Here is an 11,515-nt window from a genome sequence, read left to right as displayed (position 1 = left end):
TAGGCCCAGGCCCATTGGGGAGCCATGGCCAAACTGATTTGTCTTTGCCACAGGAATGTTTCCACACAGCTATGCATGGATGCCATGGCTGCCTATGAGGGAGTGAGCTCCCTGTTCCTGGAACGTGTTGTCCAGTGTGTTGGATGTGCTGGCCAGCCAACCACTGAGCTAGTGAAATTTGAGAATTTGAGCTTCCAGTGGGCATTGGATGAGACAATTTCCTGGGTCCCTTTTAGGCCTGAGGATCTATGATTCATATTTACTAATAGACTGGGTGGAAATCATGTTGGGATCAAAGTGTGAAACACTCGATTCTAACACAATCCACTCAGAGAAATGGAAACTTTGCAGTTTTCATTATTTATGTTTTCTGTGAGGATCTTTCTCAGTGCAAGGCACTTCTATAAGCCTTTGTCAGAATTTTCAGCCCTTCCATGATTGGTATGATTCCTTCAGAGCTGAACTGTGAACCTGCTATGGGTTTAGCTGGGAAAAATGTGTCCTCCATGTGAATCTAGATTGGATCGTGTCCCCAGATGTGCCCCAGAATCAAACTTGCTCCAGGTTGGGGTCATGTGACCCAGGACTACTCTAAACCACTGCAGATTCAATATTTTCAGAGTTAGGAGGGAGCTCAGCCAGCCACGGGGAGAGAACAGAGCCATGCACAAAGGCCACAATGTTAGGCAGCAACTGTGTTCTTGCCTTCACTGGCTGCATTCTCAAATATGCGTTCTTTTTCTCTATCCCTTCTCCTACCCACCTGTGGGGCTGATTAATAATAATCATAGCCAATATTTGAACATTTGTAGTATTTTAGACAATGTGACACATATTTAATCTCCTCAACAACACTAGAAATAGAAGTTTTTTGGTTTTTTTTTTTGAGACGGAGTTTCACTTTTGTTGCCCAGGCTAGAGTGCAATGGTGCGATCTCGGCTCACCGCAACCTCTGCCTCCTGGGTTCAAGCAATTCTCCTGCCTCAGCCTCCCGAATAGCTGGGATTACAGGCATATGCACCACCATGCCCGGCTAATTTTGTGTTTTTAGTAGAGATAGGGTTTCTCCATGTTGGTCAGGCTGGTCTCAAACTTCCGACCTCAGGTGATCTGCCCACCTCGGCCTCCCAAAGTGCTGGGATTACAGGCATGAGCCTCCATGCCTGGCCAGAAGTAGAAGTTTTTATCTCCACTTGACACAGGAAGAAACTGAAGGCCGGAGTGATTAGAACTTGCCAAAGTTGGCGGAGCTGGATGGAGCCGCTGACTTCTGATCCTGAAGTATTCAAGAGTCCCGTGTATGACCTCGTTTGATCTCTTTTAAAGGTTCAATCAGTGATCTTTTTTCTTATAAAAGGGAATAGAGGGTCCCTATTTTCCTCTCACTACCAATATGCATAGAAATGTTATGAGGCTGTGTCTATGAAAAACATTCCGTCATAAATGTGGAGCACAAAGGAATATAAATCATTCTATTATAAAGATACATGCACGTGTATGTTCATTGCAGCACTATTTTCATACACTCACCATGCCCATGAAACCACCACCAAGATCAAGACTCAGAACACAACCAGCTCCCCGGATGCCCTGCCATACCCATGGTTTCCATCACCATAGCTCAGCTTTGCTGTCCTTGACCTCCTCATATGGGTCATGCATAGTGTCCTCTTTTGTATCTGGCTGCTTTTGCTTAGCATTTGTAAAAGCCATCCACTGGCGTTCTGGTCAGTTTGTTCTCAGAAGACAAAAAACAAAACCAACCAAAAAATCAAAAAACAAAACAAGACCTCAGTTTTAACATTTACCAATGTCAACACCTCCACCATGGCTGATGTCAAGCTACCAATGATTTAAATTCCAGACTATTTCATGATCACGTCTTGTGAGCTGAGAGGGGCCAGCCCCATCATCTGCAGGACTCATTCACCTGGTGATGTGTGGTTGCATATCATGCATTTTCAGTGTCCCAGGTGTACAGATATGTGGACTCTTTTTATTGTGGCCTTTGGGCAAGTCACTGGTTTTAGAAGCAGCCTCTTTGGGGGAGTTTCATTTCTGTAGCTCTGTGATGCTAAGTTGCAGAGGTGTGAACACTGGCACCAGAAACCTGCGGTCCTGGTCTTGTCTCTATCAGTAACCCTCTTGACTCTCATTCTCAACCTTATCCATACAGATGGGAAGCCACATACCTCCTCACAGGCTTGTGAGGTCACTTACCACTCATTAGGTGCTTAATAAAGGTTTCCTCCCTCCCTTTCTCTCTCTTTTTCATCTCAGAGAAGGTGACTGTACCTTGGGTGAAGTTGTATGGAGATGTAGGAATCCATGTCCCTCCACTGATCTTTGGAGTGTTTTGCTCTGACACCCAGAGCCTCTGCAGGATCCTCTAAAGGGAAGGAAAGAAAGGAGGGAGGAAGGAGAGAAGGATGAAAGGAGGAGTGGAAGGTGGGAAAGGAGAGAAGGAAGGAAGGGAAGGAAGGAAGGAAGGATGGTGGGCCTATCAGTTCTGTCCCTGTGAGCCTGGAAGAAGAGTTCCATTGACAGATGGACTGTTTGAATTGGCTGCCTGTGATGGACCCAGAAAACCTCTCACACATGGAAATGATGTTCTTTTTGCACCAGAGTCTCCTTGTTCCTGAATACAGTCAGTCATGTGTCACTTCACAATGGGGATACATTCTGAGAAATGCATCATTTGGTGATTTCATCGTTGTGTGAACATCACAGGGTATACTTACACAAGCTTAGATGGCATAGCCTACTACACACCTAGGCTGTATGGTGTAGCCAATTGTTCCTAGGCTATAAACCTGTACAGCATGTTACTCTACTGAATACTGCAGGCAATTGTAACACAATGGCAAGAATTTGTGTATCTAAACCTTAAAAAGACACAGGAAAAACACAGTATGAAAGATTAAAAATGGCACACCTGTACAGGGCACTTCCCATGAATGGAGCTTGCAGGACTGGAAGTTTCTCTGGGTGAGGTGGTGAGTGAGTGGTGAGAGAATGTGAAGGTTTAGGACATTGCTGTACACTGCTGTAGACTTTAGAAACACTGTACGCTCAGGCTACACTAAATTTATTTCAACATTTTTTCTTTAATAATAACATTAGCTTACTGTAACATTTTTACTTTATAGATCTTTTCATTTTTAAATTTGTTTTGCTCTTTTCTAATAATGGCTTAAAACACACATTGTACAGCTATACAAAAATATTTTCTTTCTGTATATTCTTATTCAATAAGCGTTTTTTCTGTTGTATTTTTTTTTAACATTTTACACTTTTTTATTCAGAACTAAGACACAAACACACACATTAGCCTGGGCCTCTGCAGGGTCAGGATCGTCACTATCACTGCCTTCTTGTCCACATCTTGTGCTGCTGGAGGGACATCAGGGGCAATAAGATGCATGGAGCTGTCATCTCCTAGGATAACAGCGCCTTCTTCTGGATACCTCCTGAGGGACCTGCCTAACTATTTTTTCATAAGTAGGAATACACTCTAAAATAACCATTAAAAATACAGCAGTAAATACATAAGCCAGCAATCTAATCGTTTATTATTATTATCAAGTATGGTGTATTGTATGAAATTGTGCTAGACTTTTACAGGCCTGGCAGTGCAGGAGGTGTGTTGACGTCAGCACTGCCACAAACACATGGGTAATGTGTTGTGCTATGACATTATGTGCTATGGCTGGAAGAAGTCCCGGTGAGCCTGGAAGAAGAGTTCTGTTGACAGATGGACCACTTGAATTGGCTGCCTGTGATGGACCCAGAAGACCCACTCACATATGGAAATGATGTTCTTTTTGCACCAGAGCCTCCTTGTTCCTGAATAGGGTCATATGTCACTGTATTTGCGACATGTGGAAGAAACAAAGGTGCTACCCTCCAAAGGCATGGCTGAGCCTAGGAAATAAGAGGGTGGGGCAGGTGGAAGCTGTTTGAATCTTCTCCCAAACCCACTTACTTAACAACGGTGATTTCGTAATTGTGTGAACATCATAGGGTGTTCTTACACAAGCTTAGATGGCATAGCACTGTTACTTGGTGATAGGAATTATTCGGCTCCTTTATAATCTGAGGGAGCCACTGTGGTGTATGTAATCTGTCATTGACCAAAATGTTCTGACCATAGATCCTCACAACCCAGGTGTCCTCTGGAGAGATGTCCCATCTCTGGGGGATTGTGAAAGGAAACCAGAGAAAGGCAGTCAAGAGACCAAAGAATGACAGTCTGTGAAGACATTTTTCAGGGTGAAGGGGAAGTAAAGACTTGGCTGCAGAGGGGAACCCGGGGACTTTGCAGCCAGGAGCCTGAGGCCTCGGCAAGGCAGAGAGTGCCCGCTGACTTTGCGTCACCACCAGCTGGGGTGGTGCATCCACGAGCAGGAGCTCCTCCTGGAAGGTAGGTGGGGAACATCTTCCATGGAGTTGGCCCAAGGGCACTTTCTCTCTGCCACAGGCTGGAGAGTCATCTCCTGCTCTCTCAACTGTAAAAACATGCTGATGTGGCCAAGGGAAACAAAATGCCCCTCCCTGCCTGCGAGTTCAATCCATGTCCCTTTAACAGCTGGCTGAGATGGAGAACAGCATCTCCTTCCAAATCAATGACTGTTTTTTTTGGATCCCCCTCCAGCACCCCAATCCCAGGACTCGGGGCTTCCCGGTGAAAGCTGCTGATTTCTGTGACCTCTTGGATGGATGCCTTGTGTCCCAAGGGCAAAGACCACGCTCAGATCCCTGGCTGGGGCCTCACTTCTTGGCCGCCTGTCTGCAGCTCATGCTGCTGCCGCCTCCCCAGGGCTTTTTGGAGGATAATCTAGAAAGAGGCAGCCTGGTATGCATACGGAACGGAAAAAGTAATGATTCTGCAACTGGCTGGATCTAATTTAAAATCCTGGCTCTGCAACATGCTGGCTGGGTGACTGTGGGCAGAGGCTGGCTCCCATGTGTCAGGCACCCTGCAACTTCTCCAAGAGCCCTGCAGATTCAGAATATCAACCCCACTTTCCTGGGTTGGGGGAGGCGGAAGAGCTGCCCGGGCTACCCAGGCCAAGGCAAAACCAAGCTGGATTTGAGCCCGTGCTGTTCTGACCACAAAGCCACCCTCTGTTGTCCACGTGACACTCTAGTGCCACAGGCTGGGAGTGCCCCGGGAGCACTGGAGTTCCTGTAGGTCCCATAGCTCTTCCTGTGGGTGGGGGTGAGGGGTGCGCAGGAAACTCTTCCTGCCTGGAGAAGATGCGTGCACACGTGCGAAAGGTACGCATTCTACTCATGGGTGGCACATTTATTTAACTATTCCTTTACAGTCAGACATGGCGATCACTTTCAGTTTACTATTCATCAGCAAAGCTGTGTAAAATATTCAAAATCCCAAGTCTGTTCTCCATTCCTACTTCCTTATGAGACATACCTGAAAGCCGAATCACTGTGTCTCTGTATGAAAAATTCAGGCCTTAAATAAAATACCTGTTGTTAAATTGCCGTCAATAAGGGCTCTGGTGGGACTTATACTCCCCCTGCTCAGAGACTTTTTCCCTGTAGCTGGAGGCTGTTTGTGAGTTCAGGTCAAGGCTATGTTGTTTTGATCTTTGGTTAAGACTAACAAAATACCCAGTGTGTGTATGTGCATGTGTATGGGGAGGAGGGGAGGGCTGCAAAATCAATTTCTACCACAAAAGGGCACCCTCAGTGCCCTCTCCACTGTTTTCTCAATCTATTGTTTAAATCCCATGGTGCATAGGCAAATGCACAGAGAATGTAAGGAAATGAAAAAAAAAAAAAAAAAAAAAAAACCAGAGAGGAAAAAGAAAAAGGAAGAATCTTGCCTGGGATAGTGAGTATATAAGAGGTTTTCTTTTTCTAGTCAAAATGTTTTTACAGTAAAAATGGGAGGGGAGGGAAAGGATATCCTTAGCCAGACTATGAACCCAACCCTGTTAGATGTTAGACAGTTGGGAACAGACAGGGCCTGTCAATTAATTTTTAAGGTAAAAAATATGGAGATCGTTTTGTTCCACCTGGAAACTGAAGTCCAAGCGTGGTCTGTCTGCCCTCTGGCAAGGCAAGCTGCTGACTTTTCTCTCCAGCTGTGTACCTGTGTGCAGGTGCCTCTCAGGTGTCATGCATCGAAGTGAAGTTGCTCTGACCCAGCCTCTGAAGAGGACAGAGGGGCTCTGATGCTGCTCCAGTGAGCACTCTGTCAGCTGAAGCGCGGGTGCTCAGGCTCTGGCTGACCAGGGCAAGCGTGGGGTGAGAAAGAGCAGCCGTATCTGGATGTGCAGGCCAATGATGCCCAGCAAGGCTGCATTCCTCAAACCCCAGGGACAGGGACCATGGACTTCACCTGGTGACCTTCAGATTCTGCCCTGCGCTTAGCATGGTACGGGGGAGGGCAGATACCATCTATATTTTACTTCTGGCCTCAGTCACTGGGAATGGTGATGCCGGGACTTGACTGTAATTGGAGATAGGCCCTTTAAAGAGGTAATTAAGTTAAAATGAAGCTGGTAGGGTAGACCCTGATCCAAACTGATGGGTGCGCTTATAAAAAGAGGAAATTTGGGCGAAGAAGAAACACCAGAAGGTCTTGTTCATAGAGGGACAACCACGAGAAGAGACAGTAAGAGGGCGGCCATCTGCAAGCCAAGGCGAGAGGCCTCGGCAGAAACCAATCCTACTGACACTTGATTGGGACTTTGAGCCTCTAGAACTGTGAGACATAAATTCGTGTTGTTTAAGCCACCCAATTCGTGGTATTTTGTTTTGGCCATCCTAGCAAACTAATACAACCACCCTCTCTCATCTCACACACAATTTAATAGGAGTCATTCTGCATTCCAGTTCTGTATCATGCTTTATTCACTTTACCTTTGCATTGTGAGCCCTTTCCTGTGTTCATGGTTCCCTGCTGACCAGGAGGATAAGATTTGAATGCCACAGCCCAGCACTCGTGATCATCCATGGACAGCCCTTCTTCTACCCAGCCATGCTGGTTTGCTCTCTGTTTCCCAGACTCTCTCTGTCTGTCTTTTCCACTCCTGCCAGCCCCTGGGCATCCATTGAAAGTGATTTTCCCTACTGTCATTCAAGGCATGGCTCATACTGAAACCTGTCTTTCCATGTATCCCGCGTCATGGCAGGGCATTTATAAATCAACCTGTGTCTCCAGCATTTACCAATGCTCCCTCGTAACACATATTATGTCTTCACCCAGGCTTAGGAGATGGTGATTATTTTAAAATGAGGATTGAGAATTGTTAGTCTGTTCTGGCATTGCTCTAAAGAAATACCTGAGACTGGGTAATTTATAAAGAAAAGAGGTTTAATTGTCTCATGGTTCTGCAGGCTGTACAGGAAGCATAATGCTGGCATCTGCTCCACTTCTGGGAAGGCCTCAGGAAACTTACAGTCATGATGGAAGGTGAAGGGGGAGCAGGGATCTTGCATGGCAGGAGCAGGAGCAAGAGAGAATGAGGAGGGCGGTACTACACATTTTTAAAAAACCAGATCCCCCAATAACTCACTATCACAAGAATAGCACCAAGAAGATGGTGCTAAACCATTCATGAAGGACCACCCCTGTGATCCAATCACCTCCCATCAAGCAACACCTCCAACACTGGGGATTACAATTCACCATGAGATTTGGGTGGGGACACAAATCCAAATCATACCGAGAATTACAGGCAGAATTAAATTATTCCTTGGCCCCTGTCTCTGACTTCCATTAATATTAGAGAAAGGGTAATACATCTTCATTAAGTTGGGTTTATCCCAGGAATGCAAACTTGGTTAAGCATTAGAAACCCAATCAATGTAATTTACCTGGAGGGGAGGAACGTCTTTATCTCCGAAGACACAGGGACACAGAAAAAAAGCTGAACAAACAGGCCTTGCTGAGTTCCCCCTTGTATATAACTAGATTATACTCCCTTTGTCCAACCACACTTCTCCACTACTATCCACTTTTCCATCAAACTTAACAATAAAAATACACAGGTGTCCCTATTTCTTTTTCTTTTCTTTTTTTGATGGAGTCTTGCTCTGTCACCCAGGCCGGAGTGCAATGGTGTGATCTCGGCTCACCGCAACCTCCGCCTTCTGGGTTCCAGCAATTCTCCCACCATAGCCTCCCGAGTAGCTGGGATTACAGGCACCTGCCATCATGCCTGGCTAATTTTTTAATTTTTGTAGAGACGGGGTTTCACCACCTTGGCCAGGCTGGTCTCAAACTCCTGACCTCAGGTGATCTGCCTGCCTCAGTCTCCCAAAGTACTGGGATTACAGAGCCACTGTGCTCAGCCTCTTTGGGTCTTTTTTCCTGACATGTCTTATGTCACATAAAATTTAAATTAAATAAGTTTGATGTTTCTCTTGTTAATCTGTATTTTGCCATAGGTGCCTCAGCTATGGCCCTAGTAATGGGTGAGAAAAAAATATATTTTCTTCCCTGCAGCTGCTTGGCCACCTGCCTTTTGCTTGGATTGGCAGAAATCTGGCTTAATCTGGCTTCTCTAGTCCTCCGTCACCTGGCCAGGAGGTAGCCCTTGGTCTAACCCCTTCTCATGTTTGGAAGCAGACTTTCCCTTTGTTTCTAAGGACTGGTAGGCAGCTCCTCATGGGTGGAGTGATAACTCCAGAATGTCTTCGTGTGATGGCTGTTGGAGTGGGAAGTGGGCTGGGAGGCCGTGCTGGCATAGACCTTGTGTAGGATTGAGAAGACAATAACTGCCGGTGTGAAGATCAGGCGGGAGTTGGGAAGACAGCTGAGAGTGGCCAAGGGGAAGCCAGAGCCTCTTCAAGTCATCTCTAGATGGGTGTGAAAGGGAGAGAAGAGGCCAAGAAACCATGAGATTAAAAGGTGGAGGTGGGGGCATAGAGATCCCAGCTGCTCTAGGGGAGCCTCCTAGGCAAGTGCTGTGTGCGTATGCTTCTCCACTGTTCCTTTTGCAATGCGTTCCATCCAAATGCTAGGTAAGGTAAAGGGAATGAAAGGTGGGAAAGGCAAAGGGTGCATTTAATCCACCCTTCAGCTGTGAATTCTTTAGAGGAGGGCTAGCCCTTGCATTTGTTGATGCAGCTGCCTCTCTCCTGAGACCTGTAAAAGGACTTTTTTTTTTTTTTAAAGGTAAAATCATGACTCTTACACAAATGTAAAATGAACACATCAAAGATTTTATTTAATTCGTTAATTAATGAGGGAACCAGTAAGATGCTACAACCAGCCCAAAGGAGAATTAAAAATGCCACGCATAGCTAGGACAATAGGAATGCTGACATAGAATTTACAAATAGATGCAAAATTGATAATAGCCACTGGACAGTCTGTCCACATGTCCATGGACAAGGATAGTTGGCATTCCATGGGTCTTTTACAACTTACAAACTGAGGAAAGTATAGGTCCTCCTTTTTCCTTGCTGACCTTTCATGGGTCAGCCCCCATCTGGACATCAACGCTCCTGAGACATGTGGTCACTGCAATAATTGACTGAAATCAGTAAACACACAATTTCTCCCTCTGCTGGTCCGTGTTCCTGTCTAGAGAGTTGTTTTCCTCTCCAAGTAAAAGTTGTTAAAGAGCTTAAAGACAATGAAGGGCAGAGAGAGCCAGGATGTGAAGACTTTTCCGCTGTACTGTCTTTCACAGATCCATGTTGCAGCTGGGAGCAAGGGGAAACCTGGACATGTACTTCACCAGAGTGAGACAACTGTGGCAGGAGACAGGCTAAGGCGAGTGGGGACAAATCAGTGTGCTGGATGCCCTGGTGTACCTGTGAGGAAGAAGCAGGAGCTGGGAAGAGAGAGGAAAAGGAAATAGATAAGTGAATAAATAAATAAGAGTTCAGAAACCCCGTCTCCACTAAAAATACAAGAAATTAGGCGGGCATGGTGCTGGCGCCTGTAGTCCCAGCTATTCGGGAGGCTGAGGCAGGAGAATGGTGTGAACCCAGGAGGTGGAGCTTGCAGTGAACCGAGATTGTGCCACTGCACTCCAGCCTGGGTGACAGAGCAAGACTCCATCTCAAAAAAAAAAAAAAAAAAAAAGAGTTCAAAGGAAGTGTAGAAGAGGTGAGGGAAGAACTCTATTTGCACATTCACTCTTCAGTTCATTTCCTCATTCATTTTCTGAACAGTGAATCTGGCTCTGTGCTGGATCCTGGAGCATAAAGACTAAATCAGCTGCACAAAGACCCTGATCACTAACACCCTAGTGGGAAAGACACACTGTGTATTAAGCTGAATAATCACCACCACCCCACCATGTCCATATCCTGATCCCTGGAACATGTGAATATTATTGTATATGGCAAAATGGACTTTGCAGATGTGATTAAGTTAAGGATCTTGAGATGGAGAGATTATTCTGCATTGGCCTAATGTAATCACAGGGGTTTTTATAAGGAGGAGGCAGGTGATCAGCATAGGAGAAGGCAATGTGATGACGGAAGTAAAGGTGGGAGTGATACAGCTACAAACTGAGGAAAGCTGGCAGCTCTGGAAACTGGAAGAGGCAAGGGGCAGATTCTCTGCTGGAGCCTTCCAAAGGAGCCAACCCTCTGACACCTTGCTTTCAGCCTTGAAAGACACATTTTGGACTTCTGACCACCAGGACTGTAAGAGAATAGATTTGTGTTGTTTGAAGGCACTGAGTTTGTGGTAATTTGCTACAGGAGTCATAGGAAACTAATATACACGCTGAACAATTGCACAGTCGCATGATTGCAATGTAGAGTGTTTTGATGAAGGAAATTAAGGCAGCTGGGGAGCTGATGACAGGTGTCCTGGAGGAAGAGGTTTCCTCAGGAGAGCTGAGGGCTTTGAAGGAGGCCGCCCATGGTGTGATGGATTGGGGATGTGGCAGTTTCAAAGCACACACCATGTGAAGGAAGGACCCTGCAGAAGTCCCAAATCAATGCTTTTTTGCTTATCCCTGGTGGACAATGGAGGCTGGTGGTAGGGGCATTAATATGTGGCCATGGTGGTCTGCGTGATGCAGTGAAAATGCAAAGGAGATGAACTCCCAAGACTTTTGGGAGACATTTATAGGAAGATGGGTGCTAAATAAATCCAAGGCAGTCTTTTCAGACAGAGGGCTTGATGCCACTAATTAGGCAGCTTGGATGAGTGGCACCATGGAACTGGCTGGTGGTTTTCTTGTGAAAATAGCTACAAACTCCCTTCTCTCCATGTCCTTAGAAGATGTGAATTTAGAGGTCTCCACATTGCCTGACAAAGTCTGTTTTTAACTGGGTAAAATAAAAAAAATTACCATGGCATTGCTTCTGAACCTTGCCTAAAATTCCCTTTAAAGATCTACAAAGGGTTTTGCTCATTTGTACAATCTTAAAGGTCACAAAATTAGAAGCTTAGCATGCCAACTGCACACAGCATTTGAAATCTTTGACACAGACCATTGCAGAAGTCAAAATTGGCCAAGCTGGGCTTCTTGTGACACTCAGTAGCCTGCACACCCATCTCTGGCTTGTAAG

Source organism: Pongo abelii, chromosome 12 (assembly GCF_028885655.2).
Source record: "Pongo abelii isolate AG06213 chromosome 12, NHGRI_mPonAbe1-v2.0_pri, whole genome shotgun sequence".
Lineage (NCBI taxonomy): Eukaryota > Metazoa > Chordata > Mammalia > Primates > Hominidae > Pongo > Pongo abelii.
This window is presented reverse-complemented; position numbering follows the sequence as displayed.